Source organism: Cupressus sempervirens, chromosome 9, assembly GCF_028749045.1.
Source record: "Cupressus sempervirens isolate cs-2001-9-10 chromosome 9, ASM2874904v1, whole genome shotgun sequence".
Classification (NCBI taxonomy): domain Eukaryota; kingdom Viridiplantae; phylum Streptophyta; class Pinopsida; order Cupressales; family Cupressaceae; genus Cupressus; species Cupressus sempervirens.
In genome coordinates, this window is record NC_143126.1 from 493904340 (window position 1) to 493928014 (window position 23675).

A 23675-nucleotide genomic window follows, 5' to 3' on the forward strand; every position below is an offset into this window, starting at 1 on the left:
ACTTTATACCTTTGGGAAGTGAAGGTGGAGATTTGGGTTACCGTCTCCTCCCAGCTGTGTGGCATTATTTTCTTTCATCTATAGATTTGGGCCTCACGTACCTTGCATATATCAAGGACACCTTATAGTTGATCTTTGTATATCCTAGTTGAAAGCTTTGATAGGATTGTTGATGTGTTTGGTGTGCTTGAGTACTCAAAGTCCAAAATCTACATAGAGATGACATTTTAGGTATGGTCTTAGTCTAAACCTATCAAACCTTTTATGTGTGGTTGTTCACTTAAACCTAGGACATCACAATGGCTAACAAAAAATGCTTTAAATCCAATATGCCTAGTGAGGAAGAAGAGATACTTATTACAAACATGAAGCAAAAAATCCAATCAATGAGCACTCAACTTCAAAGACTGAAGTAGGAAGATGACACATCATTGAACAAATTCTCCTTGCAAGATTATTTACCTTCCTATAATGTTGAGTCCAAGCCATCTCAAAACAATCTGCAAACACCCAACAAATCTAGAAATATTTTTGAAGAAAAACCTTGGGAACCTAAACCAAAATGTGATTTCACCCCTATGGGAAGATCTTATGAATCAACATTGGAAAAACTTCTTCAAAAGAAACTCATTGTATTACCTAAGGTCACTTTGGTAGGAGTTTCCTTTATGAGCAACTATTGTGCCTATCATAGACATAATTTACATAAAACTTCACATTGTGAGGAGCTGAAAAACAAGATCCAAGATCTCTTTGATAATGGCAAAATTCAAAAATATAAGCTCTCATCTACTATAGATTCTACTCTCAAGAAGGATCAACATCATGAAACCATGTCTAGCAATGGTTCAAATGCAACTTCTACTTTTTCCAACATACCATCACCTTCTAAAGCGTCTAAGCTTTCCAACATATCTCCACCAAAAAAAGCACCTAATTCTTTTTCTATTGAATATGTGTATGCTCAAGAGTTGCCTCTAAAAGAAACCCAAGCTAATCTTGACTTGGCTACAAGCCTCTCCCATAATACTCAAACTAAAGATCCAAAACCTTCATTCATTGCTACTCCCATTATTCCCACTCCAAGTAGCCCTTCACTATCTCTTCAAGAGCCTATCATGCAAACTCTACATCCTACCTTGTCCTTAGAAGTGGATCCATGTCAAGAGGATTTGAAAAAATCTAAAGATCAAGATCAAGAACCCTCACATATCCCTCAAGATGTCATCCCTCCATCTCAAGAATCACATAGTCCTCCATCTCCCATGTCATGTACCTCTACTAAGCAAGATCAAGATATTCCTTCCACCATCTAAGGAGACTATTAAAGACCAAGAGAAGGATACTTTTCCTCTACTACTACCTAAAATTAATTTTGAAGAAAGTGTTCCCTCACCCTCTTGTTCTACCTCACTACATTCACTTCCAAACTATGCTTAAGCTTTAAATACTCTTGTAAAATGTATTGCTCCTATAATAGTTACTCATAAAACTATTGATGGCATTGGTTATGTTGCTCACCCTAAAGATGTTGATATACCTACTCATGGTCCATTCACATCTTCCAAATCTATCCTTGGTCCCTACCCATCTAAGCTAAAACCTTCAAATCTTCCATCCATATTGGGACCTTATATTCCTCTATCTCCTACTTCCACTCTTAGCCTATTACACATTCCTCCTACTCTACCCCAAGATCAACAAAGATACACATACTTGAACTCTACACATCCACCTTTCCATCTAAACCAGTCATATTGGCCTCATTCATCTACAAATCCCAAGTCCTTTGGAAGAAATTTGGATGATCAACTCAAATGCAAGTGCATGAATCCATCATCAAAAGTTCACTATGTCTCCTCTAATCGACATGTGAATGTCAAGAAGGAAAATATGCAAAAAAGACCACAAAGGTCCACTATTCAAAGAGCTCAACCAAGGAAAGTGTGGGTTCTTAAATTTTTTATTGAAGAAATATGTTCCAAAGCATCTAATGAAAAATCAATAGCTATATGGATTCCCAAGTCTCTTCTGAAGGACTTGAATATTGAAAACAAATCAAAGTTGACATTCAAGCTTCCAAAGGCTTTCACTCCATATTCTTCCCAACATCTTCCTAAAAAGGTTTCAAAGCCTTCCACTCCATCTCCCTCCAAAATTATTCTACCACCTCATACATCTAAACCTCAAACTATTTCATCCATATTTCCTCTGTCATTCCACTACCCTTCAAGGTGTGTGTCAATGTTGATCTTGCCCACTTTTTCTTCTATTCTTTCACATCCCTTTCAATACCATATCCACTCCACCTTCTATCCTCCACCTTTTATCCTTCCATCCCATTTATCTCATCCATAGCCTAAAACCATATCCTCCATATATATTTTCTACTATCTCCCTTCCATTACCTTATCAGCATCTTTGAGTGTACCTTGCTATGGCCTTGGCTTATCATAACTTATCTTTCTTATAGGCATGATATCTAACTTGAGAAAGGCTTGAATTCTTTCCAAAAACTCTAAAAAAGAAATAAAAAAGAAAAAAGAAAAAATGTGCCTCCATGAAAACTTGGAAACAGGCACCTTGGTAGCAAAAGTAAAGATAAATAAATCTGTCCTATGGTGAAAACCACTTCTTGTGGCACCTTGGATAAGTACCATGATGAAAACCTAGTAAATAGGAATCATGCATAATTCTTCCATCCATGAAATCCTATCATGATCTATCTTATCCTTCAGATGTCCTCACTCCTGAAGTCATTCACTCATAACCTCCATAACAAACTTTTCTATCCTATTCTGTTAACTCTTTGGTCTTGATCAATGAAATATTGAAGAAAAATCTATTCTTAGCAATCTCTTGACATGGTCATTTTCGTGGATTACTTACACGATACCCTTCATTACACCATGAGCTTATATTGTTATATCCTTTTCCCTAGCTTGGGTAATCTTGTGAAGGGTTTCCTTGAGGTTAACATTCACTACTTCATACTCCTTGCCTATCCATTTCCACTTATCCACTAGCTCGCTACTACATCTCATCCTACACCTTGCTAGACACTGGAGCAAAATCAAGGAAATCCTTCTTGCGAGTTAGTAATCTCTGAAAAAGTTCTAAAATTTTAAAATTCCTGAAAAAATCATAAAAATTAGAAAAATTTCTGAAACAAATTGTTACCCTGGTGAAAACCTAGCAATAGGTGCCTTGGTAAAACCAAAAAAAGTGAAAAATCAAAAAAATACAATAAAATAAAAATAAATAAAAATACCAAAAAAATTGAAAAACAAGAAAAGTGCCATTGGTGAAAGCCTGGAAACATGCATCATGGTAGCAAAAAAAGAGAAATTTCTACCAAGAAGGTGAAAACCTAGTAAATAGGCACCTCTTGTTCCCAATGCTCCATTTGGTAGCACATCTTCTAGCTCTTTGTACAATTGCTTCACTACTTTTCCTGCTTTTCGCTCATGTATCCATGGATTGAGTCTTGTCACAGCTCAGGGCCATTCCCCTTTAGTGTCACTCTTGTTGAGATTCTCCTCATAGAATCTCTTTCGCGATAGTCACCAGTCATTCTGGCTGTGTCTGCCTGCTGTCATTAGTGTCACTCCTTTCAAGATTCTCCTCATAGAATCTCTTTCGTGACAATCACCAGTCATTCTAGCTATGTCTGCCTACTATCACTAGTGTCACTCCTTTCAAGATTCTCCTCATAGAATCTATTTCATGATAGTCACTAGTCATTTTGGCTATGTCTGCCTATTGTCACTAGTATCACTCCTTTCAAGATTCTACTCATAAATTTCTTTCGTGACAGCCCCCAATCATCCTAGCTATGTCTGCCTACTATCGCTAGTGTCACACCTTTCAAGATTCTCCTCATAGAATCTCTTTTGCGATAATCATCGATTGTTCTAGCTGTGTCTGCTTACTGTTGCTAGTATCACTCTTTTCAAGATTCTTCTCATAGAATCTCTTTCACAATAGTCACCAATTGTTTCAGCTTTTCCTACCTACTGTTTCTTGTGTCATGTTTTTAGATTCATTTATGGAAGATCTCTTTTGCATCAGTCACTAGTCATCTTTGCTATGTCTGTCTACTATCGCTCATTCCTCTTTAGGTTCTTCATCTTGAAGATTCCTCTTTGACCTTAGTCACCAGTCATTTTGACTACATCTGCCTACTGTTGTCCCCTACTGAAGAGATTTCTTTCATCCATGTTCTGGACATTGACACTTGACATCAATCCTATGACACAAAAATGAATGCAAAATGATATACTTGTTTGGATATGCTGAGCATTTTTTTTGTTTGCTTTGTTTTGCTTTATCGTATCTCATCGAGCAACTTGATGATGTCATCTTTGACTAGAGAAGTAATGACAAGGGGCATGATCTTTTCTTTGCTTTCTGTTTGTGGTTTAGTTCTAATAAGTTGATTCATTCCTATAAAAGGGGCGTCCACTATAAGAGCCTCCATCTCGTATTGCATGGTCATGTGTACCTTGAATCCTTTTATATGGATACATCAAATAATGTTGGTTCTTCTCCTTGTTTGTTGGAGTGAACTCTTCATGCTACAATAAATACTGATACTCATCCTGCTAAGTGAATGTACAGGTCACTGCGAGTATACCTAGCACACTTTTGTCTCAGGTTACAAACGCAAGGGTCGTTGCGGACATAATAAATATTGAATACTTAGCATAAGTTGGATCTCCTATGTGTTTGGTGTGTCTATCATACAAGCAACATTTTGGTCATCCTAGCATTTATGCTTTGATGCTTATGTTAACTTGCTATGTTGAAAGGGACAAATTTTCTGGTCATTCTAGCTTCTTGTGCCTTGAATACTTACATTTAATCTCGACAAACCTATAACATATGTTCTATTCATATTCCCATGATTGTAATGTCAGTGAGAATTGTATAACATATGATCTTTTTTCTATGTCTAATGATGATAAATTGTCGAGGCTCTGTAACTAGACCTAGGGTTGCAATTAATATAGTCTTGCATTGCATACTTCACTTGCATAAGCATGCGATTCAATTGCAAATCTACTTTCACCTTCTATGATGAGGGATTGCTGATCTCTTCAAAGTATCATGTTTTGTAATGACTACACAAATGATCAAGAAATCACCCTTTTGTCTATTTTGGCTACTTTGAACATATTTTCGGGATCGAATTCAAAATTTGACACACTTAAGTTGCTAAAAAATGCATTTTAAAAATTTGGGACCGACACAATCAAATGCTTGTGCAATCCTAATTTTTCTAATACTTTGCAATTCTTGGAATCTTTTCAACTCAAAATTCTTCATGTTTTCAAAATTTATTTTTGAAAAAGTCAACTCAAGTCAACTATGGTCAAATCTAGTCAACTTTTGGTCAAACTTGGTCTTTTGGACCTCGAAATCACTTTGGATTGACTTCCAATATTCTTTAGATCATTCTGATCTCTTCATATTTCTTCAGATCATTCTGATCTCTTCATATTTTCTTTTGATCATTCTGATCCTTTCTACACTCTACTACATTTCACATTTCTTCTGTATCTCTTTATATACTGCTTTACATCATATTTCTGGTGTGTCATCTTTTGATTTCGCTCCCAAGGGGGCAAGATGATTACATCATTGAATTTGAATTTCAAATCAATTTGAATCTTCATCACTTGGGGCATCTTGTTCCCATCTTATGTCCTTGTCACTTGGGGCATCTCATCACTCAAGGAATCTTGTTTCCTTCTTTCTGGCATCTTTGTCATCTATTTCATCTGGTCATCAGTCAATTATAGATATCGGGATAGCCTGAACCCTAACTCCTGAGGATCAAGCCTCATTCTAGGGATGATTCTATAACCCACCCTTTATCAATCTTAGGTATCTAGGTGTTCTATCTAGATCCTTAAAGGTTAAGCTCCTTTCTGAAGATGATCTTCAAATGCTTTCAATCTCAGGTATCTAGGTGTTCTATCTGGATCTTTAAAGGTTAAGCTCCATTCTGGAGATAATCTTTTAAATGCTTTCAATATTAGGTATCTAGGTGTTCTATCTAGATCCTTAAAGGTTAAGCTCTATTCTGGAGATAATCTTTTAAATGCTATCAATCTCAGGTATCTAGGTGTTCTATCTGGATCCTTAAAGGTTAAGCTCCGTTCTAGAGATAATCTTTTAAATGCTTTCAATCTCAGGTATCTAGGTGTTCTATCTGGATCCTTAAAGGTTAAGCTCCGTTCTGGAGATAATCTTTTAAATGCTTTCAATCTCAGGTATCTAGGTGTTCTATCTAGATCCTTAAAGGTTAAGCTCCATTCTAGAGATAGTCTTTTAAATGCTTTCAATCTCAGGTATCTAGGTGTTCTATCTGGATCCTTAAAGGTTAAGCTCCATTCTGGAGATAATCTTTTAAATGCTTTCAATCTCAGGTATCTAGGTGTTCTATCTAGATCCTTAAAGGTCAAACTTCGTTCTAAAGAAACCTTTTAAATGCTTATCAATTTTGGGTATCTAGGTATTTTTCTTGGATTCCTTGGGATTAAGCTCTGTTCTAGAGATGGTCCTTAAAAGCTTATCAATTGGTCTCCATATCATCAACTTTGGAACCAATCTCATCTTCACAACATGCTTTCTATTTTTTCTTTGAATTGAATGTGTTGCTCGCACATTCATTTAAAGAGGGGCAAAATGTAATACCCCAAAATTGGCTCATTGCCATTATATGAATTTTGGTCTATTCTGATCAATCCTAAGACCTATTCTAATAGGCAATTCTTATTCTACTACTCGCTACTTGACTTAATTGTCAAATGCTTAAAACCTTAATCTACATTAACCAGACTCTTTATTTAATTCCTATAGTATTGACTCATATTAGTCACATTAAACCTATTGATTAAGATTTAATTTAATTATTAAGTATTTATACTTTAATTAAATTAAAATGTCACCTAAGCTAATGTACTAAGGAATTAAAAATATTTAATTTAATAATTATGCTCACTTTAATTAATTGAATGTGATTATTCAATTAAATGAAAAAGGCATTTATGAGGTCATATATCACTTTATTAAATTAAATAATATCTTCAAAATCTTCTCTTTAGTTCCAAAATGGAAACTCTAAGTGAACTATCTCTCGAATTGGAATTAACCTAGTTAACTTGTTCTCACACTCATGAAAAGCTCAGTTAACTCTCCTTTCTTAAGGAAGTTTCCATTTTAACTGAATCTTGCTTCAATCCTGACCATTGATCCGAGTTGATCTCAGTCATTGATGGATTCTAGGAATTATATTTAAGAGACTCCTAATTCCTTATCAAAGAGGTTGAATTCTCATGCTACTAAATTGTTGTCGAATTGCATACTCACTTTCATAGATTTGTATGTGCTTTTGCTTAATATCTTAGTATCATTTAAATTAAACAATGCATACATGTAACTTAATTTCTTCTATTTCTTTTTAGCTTAATGCTTATAATTCATATAGATTAGTTTTCATAATCATATAGTTGCATTCAAAACCCTTCGTTCTAGATGGTCTAATTACCTGTACCTCAAATTTGAGAGCATAAGCAAGTAAAATCCACTTAGATAGAAGGCAACAGGTTGTCTTACAGGACTCCTCTTGGGTGAACAATCTCATGTTCATTCCAAGATGAATCCGCAAATAAGGACCATGTTGAAGTGTGTGTGTTAGTGTAGGCCACAATTCACGCATACACATGACGAAGTTGTTGACAAAATTACTCTTAAACCTGCTAAGGTAGCTTTCAATCTTACAAATAATCTTAAAGCATCCAAGAATTTTGAGAAACCTCCTTCTAACAACAAGACATTTGGAAACAAATCGAGAAACTCATCTTGGGCTACACACCCTAAACAAGAATTTTCACCTCTTGGTGAACCTTTGCATGTGGTCTACAAGACCTTGCTACAAAACAAACTCATTTCTCCATTGGACAACTCTCAACATTATGATCAATAACCATGACCACCATGGTGGAACAAAATTTCATTTTTCAAATACCACCAAAACCAAGGTCACAAAACTAGCAACTGTATCAATTTGCATCACAAAATCCAAGACCTAATCGATGATGGTGACATTTTTGTGGATGGGCATAATAAGAACTTAGATCATAAGGCTTTTAAAGAGCTATTCCCATCCTATTAGAAAGGAGGTAACTCAAAACAAAAACCTAATAACAAGGTCAACTATACATACTCTAATGATGACAACATAATCAACATGGTTGAACTTGTGGATTTTGAATAATGTGATGTTATTACCATCAAGGGAAAACAAGAAATCCTAAACCTAAGATACCATTTGTCTTAAAGGGCCCTACTTCCAACACATCTCACAAAAAACCATCACAAACTTGTGCCAATGTTGTAACACATTCTCATGCCAAGTTAGTGCTTAAAGGCCCTACGCCTTCTACTCCTAAAGTAGAGCAACACAAAGACAAACTCATTGCTGGTCCATCTAGCAAGGGGAAAAAACTTGCAACAACTTCTATGGCTGCTAGCTATAGTATCCTTGACCAGTTACAATGAACAAATGCTCAAATCACAATCTTTGAATTGCTCAAAATCTTTCCTACTCATAGGAAGATTCTTGAAAAATCCTTCACTAAGGCAAGTGTCCCTTAAGATCTTGATCTTGAGAGGTTCCAATCTATGGTAGGTCACCTAACCTCACCTTACTATATGTCCTTCTTTAAGGAGGACGACAATTCACAAAGTCATCTACATAATCAACCTCTACACATTAAGGTCATGACACATGTTCATCATGTGCTCATTGATAATGGAGCTAGTTAAAGCATTGTCTTTGCTACTTTGCTCAGACAATTGGACTATTCTAAAGAGTCCATTGACCCTTGCTACAAGATAACTATCAAATCGTATGATGAAGTCAAGCAAAAATCCTTGGGTCTAGTTGTGTTACCTTTCTGGATTGGTCCTGTCAAAAGGGATGTCACTTGTCAAGTCTTGGACATTCCCTTGGCTTAAAATATTCTACTAGGAAGAACATGGATACATGAGATGCAAGTTGTTCCTTCCACTTGCCATCAATGTATAAAGTTCCCATTTCATGGCTCTGAAGCCACCATACCTACAAGTACTAGCTGTACTTGTAACATGCTAAAATCTACTAAAAATTTTGTACCTAATAATAGAGAATCTATAGACCATCATGATAACAAGATGAAGCAAATCAAGCAGTCACTCAAGCTAAAAGAAACTGGAATGGGTGAATATCACATAGAACCAATTTTTTCATTGACATCTCTTCCTGAATCTCCCCATCATTATGGGAGACCATTTGAAGTGAAGATACCTTTTGTGTTGGCACCTCAAACCAAGCATAATGGTATATTTGTCAAAGTTACTATCCCTCTCGAGGAGGGAAGTTAAAATAGAACTATTGTTGCATGGATCTACAGAGAGGAAACTCTAGTTGACCTCACAGAACAGTCTCATGAAATTAATTCTAAAAGGTATGGTCTAGGTCTTAAACTCATGAAACACTTTAGCTACAAGGGAACTAGCCCTATTGTATCCAACAAAAATGGTCTAATTGATCCTATCAATGCAATAGCTAGGAGGAATTGAGATACATCTAGTCTAGTCTTCAAGAAGATTCCCTTCCATCTAGGGATTAACAAATTTGTACCAAAACCTAAAGATTCATCTAAAAATGAGTCACAAGCTGAGTCTAATGACCATAAATACAATTTCGATGATGAGGATCCTTATCCTTATCCCATTCTTGATGATCTTGCTAAATTATTTGTTGAACCTGATGATTTTGTACCATGTGTCAACACCATGGATGGTGATAGTGTTTCTTTAGATGATACGACTAATTCTCATCATACCCAAAAATAAAAAGGAGAATCTAGTCATGCTTTACACATTGAGTATCTTTGTAAAAATCTAGAGGATGAAGGACAGTTTTTCCCTATCACTATTGGGGAATTTTATAGTTTGTCACCATGTAGCACAAATTCTCAAGACTCTCAGAAGCAACTATAGACAAAGACATAGATCAAGTTCATGTCTATGAAAATCTCCTTGAAGTAGGTGAAGCATCTAGGGTTAGGTTAGATGAGTCTTATCTGACTAGTATCACTGAGTCTTCAATTCATGATGTTAGAACTCGGAGGCATTCGAACACACTTGCGAATGAAGTTGCTCTAGTTCTCGAATTACTTGTCCATGAATTTGATGATTATATATTGAATGCAATTGAACCCACCACTTCTCTTTCACTCACCTATCTTGAGCTTATAGACTAGAATTATAATGCATCTAGTAAAGTCCCTACATTCCAAAATGACTATGCTTTTTCCTGTTACTTAAGCACTATCAAACCTATAACATTTTCCACCAACGAACAAAGCATCAACATGACTAAAGATGACATCAAATATCTTAGTCATATAATCAAAAAGAAAAGAAATAAAAGGTCCAATGGTGAAAACCACATTGTGGTAGTGTTGGAACCTTAAAAAGTAAAAATAAAAGATGTATCCAAGGGTGAAAACCTCTCTGAGGTGCCTGGGGATGAGATATTTGATGTACTTCCTAGTCATTTTCAAGAAAGATCATTAGTGTTGATAGAGCTAACATAGAAGATCAACTTGGGAATAGAAGATCATCCTCACATAATACATCTTGCATAGTCGCTATCTCTAGAAGAAAAAGAGTAATTCATTGCCTTCTTCCAAGAGAAAAAGATAAACTTTGTGTGGACATATTCAGATATGCCATGACTAGATCCTGATCTCATAATGCATCACCTATCTATTGCACCAAGAGTTCAACCAATCAAACAAAAACTTAGAAAAATGCATCCTCATGTTGCATTGCTTGTCAAAGCTAAACTAGAAAAGCTTTTGAAAGTTGGTTCATCTAAGTTATTGATTATACTAAATGGATATCAAACATCATTTCAGTCTCCAAGCACAAAAAATATATCAAAGTCTATACAGATTTCTAAGATCTTGACTTATCATATTCAAAGGATGATTTTCCACTCCCTAACATTGATATGATAGTGGACATAATGGCAGGATATGAAATGTACTCAGTCATGGACAGATTTTTTGGTTATAATCAAATCAAAATTGCACTAGAAGATTAGGAAAAGACTGCTTTTACTTGTGCATGGGGAACTTTCTGTTGGAATGTAATATCATTTGGCTTGAAAAATGCTAGTGCTACATATCAGAGGGTAGTTACTACCATATTTCATTGCATGATGCATAAAACAATGGAAGATAATGTGGATGATACTTTGGTTAAGAGCATAAAAAAAAACACTCACCTTCAAGATTTGGGACCTATCCTAGATCACATGGATAAATTTAGTCTGAGACTTAATCCTAAGGAATGTGCATTTGGTGTAACATCTGGGAAACCACTTGGCTATATTGTGTTTGCAAAAGGAAGTGAGGTTAATCCAGAGATAGTTCAAGCAATCATGGGCATGTCTCCACCTTGTAATATGAGTTAGATGAGGGGCTTACAAGGAAGACTTCAATCCATTCATAGATTCATCTCACAACTGGCAAATAGGTCACAACCTTTTACCAAGACTCTGTATAAAGGTTTGAAATACAATTGAAGACAAGAATGCTATCAGAGCTTAACAAAGGTAAATCAATACCTTACTAATCCACCAATCTTAATGCCTCATATTCATAGGAAGCCTCTTATCTTGTACATCTTAGCAATAGAATCATCTCTTGGTATCTTGCTAGCACAAGAAGACAATGATAACAAGGAAAGAGTTATCTATTATCTGATTTGTATGTTGATTTCTTATGAAATGAATTATAGAATCATTGAGAAGGCTTTCTTGACAGTCCTCTTTGCTTCCCAAAAGTTGAAACACTACATGCTCACCCATACTATGTAACTAGATGCTAAAATTGGTCCACTGAAGTACTTACTTGGCAAGGTAGCTCTAACAGGAAGATTGGCTAAGTGGGTCATGATACTAAGTGAGTTTGACATTCAGTATGTTGAAAAGGCTATCAAAGGACACGTGATTGTTGATCAGTTAGTAGAAGCACCGATACAAATTCTTCTTCCACTAAACATCAACTTCCCTAATAAATCAATTCTAATGATTACACACCGAGCTTGGGTGATGTTCTTTGATAGTTCCTTTACACAATAGGTATTTGGTGTTGGATTCATGTTCATCACACCATAGAGGTATTCATTGACTAACGCATACAATATTTTGTTTCCTTGTACAAACAATATCACAGAGTATGAAGCTTTGATTAATGGCATGAAAATTGCAATTGAATGAAGAGTGGATCAATTGAACATCTTTGGTGATTCACAGCTCATAATCAACCAAGTCAACGATGTATATCAGAAAAAGGATGAGAAATTGATCCCTTATAAACACATGGTGGATGACTTGAAGAAATACTTTTCTTATATCACCTTTCAACAGTTTCCTTGAGTAGATAATGAAGCAACTAATGCCATGGCTACTCTTTCTTCCTTATTACAGATGCTAGAAAATGATCTTTGACACAAGTTACTAGTGGAAACATTACTCTACCCTACCTATAATTTGCTCAAATCTAGGATGATCTATTCTATTATAGGACATGACTCATCCTGCTACCACCATATATACTCTTACTTGCATGACCAAACCACCCTAGACAATGTAACCCAGAATGAAAAATGTCACCTTATCCATAATGCTTCATGGTATGTCATTATTGTTGATGACTTGTTTAGGAGAGGTCTCGATAGAACACTCCTTAGGTTTCTAGAACCTGATGAGTCCAAATGTGCATTAATAGATGTATACAAGGGAACTTGTGGATCTCACTCTAATGGCTTAACACTAGCTCATAAACTTATTAGAACTAGTTATTATTGGTTGAATATGGAGCAAGAGGCAATCAACTATTCCAAGTCCTACAAACAATGCCAGCTCCATGGGAATCTGATTCATGCTTCAGCCAGGGAGCTAATTCCATCTATCACACTGTGGCCATTCCAATAATGGGTCGTTGATCTTGTGGTTCAAACTTACCTATCCTCTTCAAATGAACATAAGTTTATCATTACCACTACAAACTACTTCACTAAGTGGGTAGAGGTAGTCCCTCTTTCTATAGAAAATGGAAACACTGTAACTTTTTTCATTATGAACTACATCATATGCAGGTATGGTGTACCTTCCTCCATTATTACTAACAATGTAGGACAATTTAAAAACAAGGATCTTAAGGATTTGTGCAAAAAAATTAGAATTACACAACACTAGTCTTCTATTTATTACCCCTAGGGTAATAGTCGAGCGAAGGCATCCAACAAGGTGCTCCTTAAGATCTTGCATCACATAGTTAAAAAATTTGGAAGGGACTAACAACTTTAGATTAATCTAGATTTATGGGCTAATAGAACAAGTATCAGAGCTCCAATAGGTACAACACCCTTTGCTTTAGTATATGGTGTGGATGTTGTGCTTCCAATTGAGGTTGAGATTCCCACTTTGAGAATCTCCATGAAGGGCCTCATTATTGATGATGATGGTAGAATATCTCAGCTTCAAGACCTAGAATTGTTAGATGAACATTGGTAAGTGGCATGTGATCATCTTCAAGATTATCAATAGTGTATGTCCAAGAGCTACAATGAGAAATTTAAGCCACATGACTTCCAATTGGGGGATCTCCTTCTGAGAGAGAACCCTAAGAATAGGCAACAATGGGTACAAAAAGGGAAGTTCAAACCCAATTGGTTTGGTTTTTACATAATTATTGTAGTGTTTGGATCTTATGCTTACCAACTTTCTACAACCGAGGGAGAGGTGCTCAAGGAGCCCATCAACACTCTCCACCTGAAGTGGTTCTACAGCTGATCTAATTTTAGAAGCTATTTGTATCTACTTAAATTCCTAAAAAAAATCTAAAAATTACAAAAATTCTTGAAAAAAATCATTATCTTGGTGAAAACCTAGCAATAGGCACCTTGGTAATACCAAAAAAATTGAAAATTTTGAAAAAATACAAAAAAAAAGAGAAAAATACCAAAAAAATTGAAAAAAAAAATGCCATTGATGAAAACCTAGAAAACAGGCATCATGGTAGCAAAAAAAGAATCTCTGCTAAGAAGGTGAAAACCTAGTAAATAGGCACCTCTTGTTCCAAATGCTAAATCTTGCAGTGCATCTTTTGGTTCATGTACAGTTGCTTTCATACTTTAGTTTTTTGCTTTCACTCATGTATCTATGGACTGAATCTTATCATAATTTGGGGGAAACCCTTGTAGTGTCATAGGAATCTCTCACATTAGTCACCAGTTGTTCTAACTGCATCTACCTACTATCGCTAGTGTCACTTTAGAGATTCTTCTCATGAAACATCCCTCACATCACGCATCAGTCACCAATTGTTCTAACTACATCTACCTACTATTGCTAGTGTCACTTTAGAGATTCTTCTCACAGAACATCTCTCACATTAGTCACTAGTTGTTCTAACTGTGTCTTCCTACTATTGCTAGTGTCACTTTATAAATTGCTCTCATGGAACATCTCCCATGCCAGTCACTAATTATTTTAACTGTGTCTACCTACTATCGCTTGTGTCACTTTAGAGATTCCTCTCATTAAACATCTCTCACATCAGTCACCAATTGTTCTAACTTTGTCTGCCTACTATCACTTGTGTCACTTTAGAGATTCCTCTCATGAAAGATCTCTCTTGTGTTAGTCACCAGTTCTCTTAACTGTGTATGTCTACTATTGTCCAGTTCCTATCAAGGTTCTTCTTATTTGAAGATTCCTCTTTGACTTCACTCGCCAATTTCTCTAACTGTGTCTATCTACTATTTTCACCCTACTGAAGATATTTCTTTCATATATGTTCTTTACATTGACACTTGACATCAATCCTATAAGACAAAGTTGAACTCAAAATGATAATTTGTTTGGGGTATGCTAAGCTCTTCTTTCTTTGTTTTTGCTTTCAATTTATCATGTCTCTTTGAGAAAATTGATGATGTCACTTCTAAGTAGAGAAGAGAGGACTGGGGGAATGATCTTTTTTTCTTTGCTTTCTATTTGTGGTTTAGTTCCAAATAATCAAAAGCATCCATATAAAAGGAGTGTCCACTGTAAGATCCTCCATCTCATATTGGATGGCCATGTATACCTTAACTCCTTTTATCTAGATAAATCAATGTGATTGGTTCTGTTGGGACTCAAAATTAAAACCCCGATTTTGAGTACCATTGAAGGAATTAGGCCCTATAAATGATTTTTGATACACATGTGCCCAACTGTCCTTTTGAGGCCCATGAGGTTTTTAATGTTTCTAACACCTTGCATTTAGTGCTTTTATATGTTTCATGAAGTTAAATTTCCATTCTGAACCATCTCATGAAGTCTCATTTTCAGCAATCGCCAATTCTACATTTTTCTCTATGTCAAATAGCGACATGAGGCTATGTTTGCAATTGAATATCTCCAACCCAATTATGTTTCATGACTAGCCACTTTGGGAGTGTTTAGTGTCCATATCTAAGAGCCTATGTTTCAGATTTTGAGTTGTTTTGAATATGTTTGACTAGGTTTTGAATCCCTCAAAGTTGTTCTTTTAATGTTGTCATGCTGATGCAATTTGTTCTGAATTCTAGGAAGCCCTATTTGGCTTGTTAAAATTTTTCCCCAGTTGACCAAAATGAAAAAATTCCTTTTATGTTGCATTTTAGAGGTCAAAGACTTTTCATTTTTCAATTTTGAGCTTATGAAGAACCTATTTGATTAGTTTTCAAACATGATTTCAAATGCAATTTATAAAGTTATACTAGTGTCAAGAAGTGCAGATTTGTCAGAACCCCTCTTTGTGATGTCATAAGTTGAGATCTGTGATAGCTGAGAGTGAATGGATTGTACCACTATGTTGTACTCTAAAAATACTTTAAGTGTGCCAATCTTCAAAACTTGACAAATCTGTCTACACACTTTCCCAGGTCAATTCCATTTGCAAAAAATGCTTTTCTAACATTGTTTCTAGTCTGCAAAATCTGAGTAGCCCACTTTCACCACTTGCCATATGCACCCTGTTATTTGTCATGATCCCAAATCATAGATTTATACTCTCCTCATGATAGTGAACCAGCACCCCAATTTTCATTTTCCCAAGTGTTTGTAATGTCCCATTTTTGGAGGAGTTAATTATTTATAAAGTTATCAAATTTTTAAAATAAAAAAATTAAAACGTAACTTTATATTTAATTAACTTAATAAAGTGATATATTTTATTAAGTCATTAAATAAAACAATCTTCTACAGGTTTTTGGAAGAAGCAGAGAAAAAATTAAAAAGGAGGCCAACCTATCAAGAAAAAAACAATAAATAGGCATTGGGGGCTCATTTCCTATCATCTAGATTTATTATTGATATTTTTTAATGTGCATTGTGGAGCCTAGGGTTTCTACAAGTAGTCAAAATTGGACATTGAGAATGAAAACTCTCAATTGGTATGCAATTTTGAGGGTGTGAAAGATCACCTAAATTATTGCCGTTGTTGGAAGGATATTTCAGTCCTTTCACTTGTGCTTAATTGGTGGCCAAGGGCCAAGTTCTTTTCCTAGTTTGGAGTTTCAATTGGAGTTGCATTTTTATCATATCATCTTCAACATTCAGTCTCCAACATTTGCTCATTCCAGGTTCTTTCATTTTAGTTTGTAGTTGCAATAAATTCTTAGTTGTATTCAGCCAGTATGGTTTATTTGTAATGTGTCATGTTGTAATGTTTTGATGCTGAAAATTGCATATCGTATGTAAAAACATTTGGTTGTCATTCAATGAATACATTGGCACTATTTTACATCAATTATTTAAGTAGATTGGTGGCACACAAATTTTCTTTATTTAGCAATATATTTTCGGCAGTGTATTAAATTTAGGGTTTTTTTAGTGGCCTATTGGTAAGGGTCATTAAAGTGTTAGTTTGCCTAGCTTTTGAAGCCAAATTCGAACACAATTTAGTGTTTTTGAACATGTTTATGTGTAGGCAATTTTGAAAGGGAAACTTCAATTGTCGATATCTTTTGACCCCAATGTCTTCATGAGATGAGATTCAACAAGGTAAAAGTATGCGGAATAGAGAATTAGTGTGTCTGATTTCAAAGCTTGGTCAAGTGTTTGGATGAGTTTTTAAAGCCAACTGACAGGCCATATTAGTTGAAAATCTCAATTTGCAAATTAATGATAAAATGTGACTGAGCAGTTATTGAACTTGTTTCCAGTGGTCAAATTTGTTTCAAATTAGTACCAGAGGGTGAATGAGTCATTTTTGTAGTTCAATTGTTTGGAAATGATTTTTTTTTTAGCTAGATCCACTTTGGGGCCCACATAAATTCATCAAACTGATAGGATTGGATGTGTTAAAATAAGGCATAATGCTCTTGTTTATACAAGAAAATTGAAAATGATTCAACTATTGCCATTTAGGATCCTAAGACAACTTTAGGATAAATGGGATACGAGGCCAGAGCATAGATGGGATGGATGATATGTTTGGGATGATTTTGATCAAAGTAAAGACCATATTGTACCTAATCCCTGATGCAAAAGAAAGTAGATAGACAATGAGTGGAAGCATTGAAAGAGGCTGAATATTGAGTGCATTAATCTCAAGTAGTTGCTACATATATTTTGTACATGTATTCACAGTGAATGGATTTTATTGAAGAGAAGTGAAAAGTAGTGGACAATTTTTTTAAGTAGTGTTTTCCAAGGATAAAATGGAAAGCACTCAAAATACCTCACATGTAAAATATTGAGTCTCATGATAACCATTGGAGGACATGCATCAAATATGCCTTGCTAGTTTTGTGAAGGAGCAGGAGGAGCCTACATTGGAAGCAACTTTAGATTGGCTATGTTTCAATATTCCTAGACATGAACTCCCTCTGATGTTCTCGAGTGGGGTCTCTATTGAAGAACATGAAGAAAAATCCATTAATGTGATTTTAGCTTCTCATGTGGATTGGACACCTTCTCAAGTGCCATCTGAAGAGAACAGAAAACTTGCTTCTATAATTGCTTTCAAATCAAACATAAATATAGAGTAGGAGCCATAGAATCTACTACAAGATGAGGGAGTAGATTGGATTCAGCATTACATGAGTCAACAGGCTAAGGAGGAATCTAAAACTGGGACCACTAATGAGGAGGCTTGCAATGATTCAAATTGGGAGATGTGGGCCAATTTTAGTGAAAGAATAAGGTGAAAATAGAGTCAATATGTTATTGATCCAGCTACACGTGTTGTATCTGTTGCTACAGAGTTTCAAGCTACTAGACAAGAAACCATAGAAGCTAAAGAAAAAGTGGGAAATCTACTAACAAGGGGGATTTAGCAAAGCAGCCTAAAGTTGTTTTGCAACAACAGTGTCAAAAATGTGGATGGGGAGCTCCAAACTATGAAAATATTTTAGGAAGGGGAAATGCTTATTCATACAGTTTGAACATTTTGTGTCCAACAACAGGGCGAGGAAAAAATAAGAAAGTTGGGGGACAATTAACCTTTTAGCTTTCAGATGAAGAAATTGGCTTTGAATCTGTTGATGATGCTCAAAATAGAGTTGCAACATTGGCCTTGTTTTGCTTATTTCCTAAACTGCCTCTATTTCAAATCCTTGCAAAACCTTATTGATCCCTCTGTCTAAAGTGGCACACAGATAAAGGAACAAACAAACAAACAAGGGGATGATGAAGGTGCCCGTAGAGTGACTTTTTTCAAAACATTGATGAAAACTTATCCATCTTGTTCAAGATCCAAAGATGAGAAGATTGAAGAGCCTTATCATAAAAAAGCTATTTTGGAGTGTAGAAAAACAATTTTGACACATAGTTTGGATTCAGGGGATGAGGAGATACTTATTTGTCATAGAGAAAATGAAAGCTACTTTTTGAAGCAAGAACTGAAGAGGAAAATGAATATGGAAAACTACAAGGAACAACAGGACTTTCCACAACCAAGAAGACATACTATTTTTTGGAGACAATGGACATCAATTGGGGGGGTTTCACATTTGAATGTAAAGCTAGAGTGTGTGTTCTGCAGATGACATGATTGCATGGTGGAAGGAAACATCATCAAGTTTGCAAGGGTGTAACAAAACAAAAAAAGGGGAAGCTGCTACATGCAAAGGAGAAATCTACACACAAGAGGAAAACCTTTTGTTTTTAATCCCACATTGCATATGCTAGGTGTTTTCTAAATTTTTAAATACTACCACATGCAATAATGAAGTGTCTTAAAGACACAAGGCTTTTCAAGCCTTAGCCATGCATGTGGTTCCTAGTCAAATAGAAGAATAGATAAAATTTTGAGTCAACACACAACACAAAAACTAATGATGTCAACATTATCGAGTATTGAAAAAGCTAGAAATGCTTCCCAAAAAAGTCAAGAATCTGGGAAGGCACCATGTTGCCACTGAAAAATGGTGAGGCTTTCCAGCATGCGACATGGTGACCTGCTAGAAAGTGGAATTGCTGACTAGAAACCTCCTAGAAAGTGGAGATTCTAGCAAGAAACCCGCCAAAAAACTTGGAAACTCGGTGAAAACAAGGTGCGTAGTGATTTAGTGATGATGTTGGCAATGACTAGACCAACCAAAAGGTATCACATGGCATGGATTTTGAGGAAGGCTATGACATTGCAAGCAAATATCTCCAATGCACAGGATAGTGACATGTGGTGCATTTGATGGCTTTTGCTATGTCACCAAAGCAATGATGCACACTAGTTAACGTAGCAACATGGCAACCCAATCAAAGGTTGACATGTGGTGCTGATGTGGTGGTGAAGTGGACAAGTCCAATAGTGACACATGGCAGAGGCCTTAGACAAGGCACAATTCTCGAGATGATGAGGCGGCAGTAGGTGACACGTGTCGCTATGTCATTGATGATGTGGTAGAATGTTGACTAGGATAGAAACATAGCAACTAATGATGTGGCATGATGACATGGCATGCTGACATGGTAGAACAAAGGGCAAATCAAATGTTGACACCTGGTGCCCAGTTGGAGGGGCCTAATGACTATGCATGAAACAAACCAATCAGGACTTGACAATTGTCATGAGGGTGGTCAAATGAAGTTTGACCTAGATTGAATCTATGAGAAAAAATTCCAACAATATTAGAAAATATTTTTAAAAAAAATTCTCCCTTGGCTGAATGTGTAAGTTTTTAAATAAATTTTGAATTGATCATATAGTTCAAACTTTATGAAGTGTAAAATTTTTGTAAAATGTTGTGCAAAGCTATGAACAAGAGCCTAAATTTTAAATGGCCATAACTGGGGTATTTTTTCCCAAAATAGGCATTCCAATATACCGTCACAACTGGGAAGAGATGAGATATCCATTTCTGAGGTTAATTTTTTACACAAGTGCTCATCAGTTCGAGTTATAAGCAGATTTATGTTTTTTGGGGCATTCTCAATAGAATGGGCAGTTTTCATCATAGAGCATCAAAATTGGCTAGGAGGAAAATATTAAATATTGTTGAAGCCTGAATGTAAAAAAAACAACTTTGAAAAGATTATATTGCATTCTAGAGGCCATTTAACTAATTTTTGCCTTTGCTTTGATTTGAGATCTGGCATCAAAAGCGGTTATTTTTCCATCAAGTTTTTGAATCACTTTGTGCTTTTGAGAGGAAAACTTGATCAAAGATTTGATATCCAATTATAGAGAGAGATTAGAGAGATTATTTTCACTGCTAGGAGAGGGAATTTCAAGTGGAAACATGTTGTCTTTAGATTAGATCTAGGAATACACTTCCTTCTATATCATTCTCTTTCTTTCTCATTGCATTGGTTCTAGTTTTTGGGGAAGAAAAAGTTTCATTTTTGTGATACCATGAGGGGTTCCAGTTTTTCACTATGAGACCATTGGTTCCAATTTTTTATATGTTTCCTTGACTATGACACCAATTTCCTTCAGCATACTTCTCTTATATGAACACCAGTAGTAAAGATTATAGAGAAAGTTCAAATCTATTAGGTGTTTCATGTTTTGATTTTATGCATTTGAATGTATTGTTTCAAGGAAATGAATACAAATGAGTAAGAATTTCTTTAGTTTCATTTTGATTCTCATCTCCTATCTTAGTAACATGTAGTGTTATGTGGTCTAGGGGAAAGAACTAAGATCCATTTGCATCCCCTTAAGGTTGTATGTTTGATATATTTTGATGTTAGAACAAAGAGCCAAGTAAATGCTTGATGTGTTTGATATAGTTGTTGATTATTTGAGAAGGGTATTTCATGAGAATGAGATCTTGATGAACATCAATGTCTGATTCAAAAAGTGATAGGATAGATCTGATGTCTTGGTGTATGAAATATTTCATTGATATCATAGATGCATGCATTAGATTCATGGAATTGCTCAATAGATAAGGCAATGATTAGCTACAGGATCAATTTTTTCTTACTTCTGTATATTTGGGGTTTTGTTGAATTCAACATTATTAATCAAATTATTTTCCCTTTCATGTTGAAGAGCTAAAAAGGATGCTCTCACTCAGCTTGTGCATTTCATAGAGTTGCAATTTTCTACTACACTTCTTTGTTGTTACATGAGTATTAGGAGAAATAAGGGTTAAATCTACTTTGTTAGATTCAAGAATATGTTTTGGCACTAGTACCAAATTAATTGAATCTGGGGTCCACCCACCTAGGTTTTGCAGAGCCTAAAGTAGAAGAAGGGTCAAGCCTTATAGTTGGCTCAATGTCTGAAATGATATGTCAAAGATGGGAGTTAGCTACCCTAGATGTGTCTTATTCTCATCGGGGTAATTTGAAATCTGTAGCATTTTAAAACTTCAACAAAATGGTCACTCTGCTGGGGATCTATTGAACCTAAAAGAGAGATTCAATACAATTGAAAGAAAGGCATGTGCAAAGTTTGCTACAGCAACAAGGTCATGAAGTGCTTTTCATCTCTTTGCTAAATATTCATGCACCCCAGTAAGTTTTTATCCATTTGCAGCAATAACTTTGAGGTTGAATGTAAACTATGTTGTTAAGAGTGTTTATCTTTAGTCAATTTAGTCAAATTGTGTTCTCAAAAGTGTTGTTGTAAAATCAGACTCAAGAATAAACATAAATTCATATTCCCTTTTCCAAGTTTTTAAATCTACAAGAGTGGTTTGATGATTTGCAAGTTTCTCCTACATTGAAGGTCTGGTTCAGATTTGTCAAGTGACAAATTATGTTTTATTTCTCACAAAGTGTGAGTGGTGACTCTCAAATCTCTATACCAGTTTGTTCCTAGTTGATTTCATTGCATTATTTGAAGGATTTTTAGTTGTATGGGCAGATTTGAGGCTCTTGATAGTTTCTTGGAAAGGAAGTTTAAATTCTTGATAAAAATTTAAATTGTTGTTTGTAATATGCTATTATAAGGAAGTGAATTGTAAAAAGTAAATCACGGCAGTGATTTTTTTATCCTCTCTCAAGGAGGTGGGGGCTCTACAAAGTTTTGACTAGTGGTGTAAAGGAATTTCAGTCTTACACCTATACCAAATCAGTAAATCAAAGTTTAGCATCAGCACTCGAAGTATTTTGGTTTTCATGTTTCTTTTTCATGGAAGTCAAATGTTAAAAAAATGGTTGCCTCTATTCAGTTATTTTCAACACTAGAAGGAAGAGGTAGAAGTTTTACTTTATGATGGAGTCAGATCTCAGATCTAAGATTAGTTTGCCAAATTCTAAAATTTTAGAGACTGTGGCTAATAACATTGCTATGTTAAATAAAATGATCTACAAAAGGATTATCAGTGTTATAAGAATTGAGATAAGAAGTACTCAAGGTTTAAATGCTGCACAATGTTATTTAAGGCTTAAATTAGTAATCAAAATGATGCCTTTTCATTGTAGACTTGAGGAATCTTCCATCCCTAGTATTTTTCTTGATGTTCTAGTGCCTAATTCAATCAATTGGCCAGCACCTATAAGATTATGAAAAATTTTGCAAATTGAAAGATTCATTGAAGAGATAGAAAGTGATGATTATAGATTTCATGTTTTATCTTCTAATGATAATGAGTGTGCTGAAAGTCAAGGTAGTAATTAATATAATGAATCCGTAGAGAAGAAGAATTTGTCTTTCAAACGTGAAGAGAAGGATTCAAATGCAAATGAATCAGGTAATTGCAATTATCATAAGGAAGATGGATATGAAAGTGAAAATAAATTTGGTTATAGTAAATATGAAATTGAGGAATTATGTAACAGTGGTAGAGGTAGTGATTTCCATGATAAGAACAAATGTTATAATGATACTGATTTTCCATATTATTATACTAATGATCTTTCTATTGTAAGTTCTTCATATCATCTAGATGATAATCACTACTAGAAGAAGATTTGTGAGGTAGCCTTCTTAAGCCCTGATGAAATTTTAGATTTGTTGGCTCGTGATTTTTAAAAGCATGTAAGTGTTTCTAAGGATCTTCATATTTTATGTCATAATATTTCTTCATTCAATCAAGTTACTTCCTCAAAGTTTGATGTAGAAAGAGATGTAGAATCCAAACAATCCTTATTAGATTTTGGAGGTGTAGATGATAGTACCTTAAAA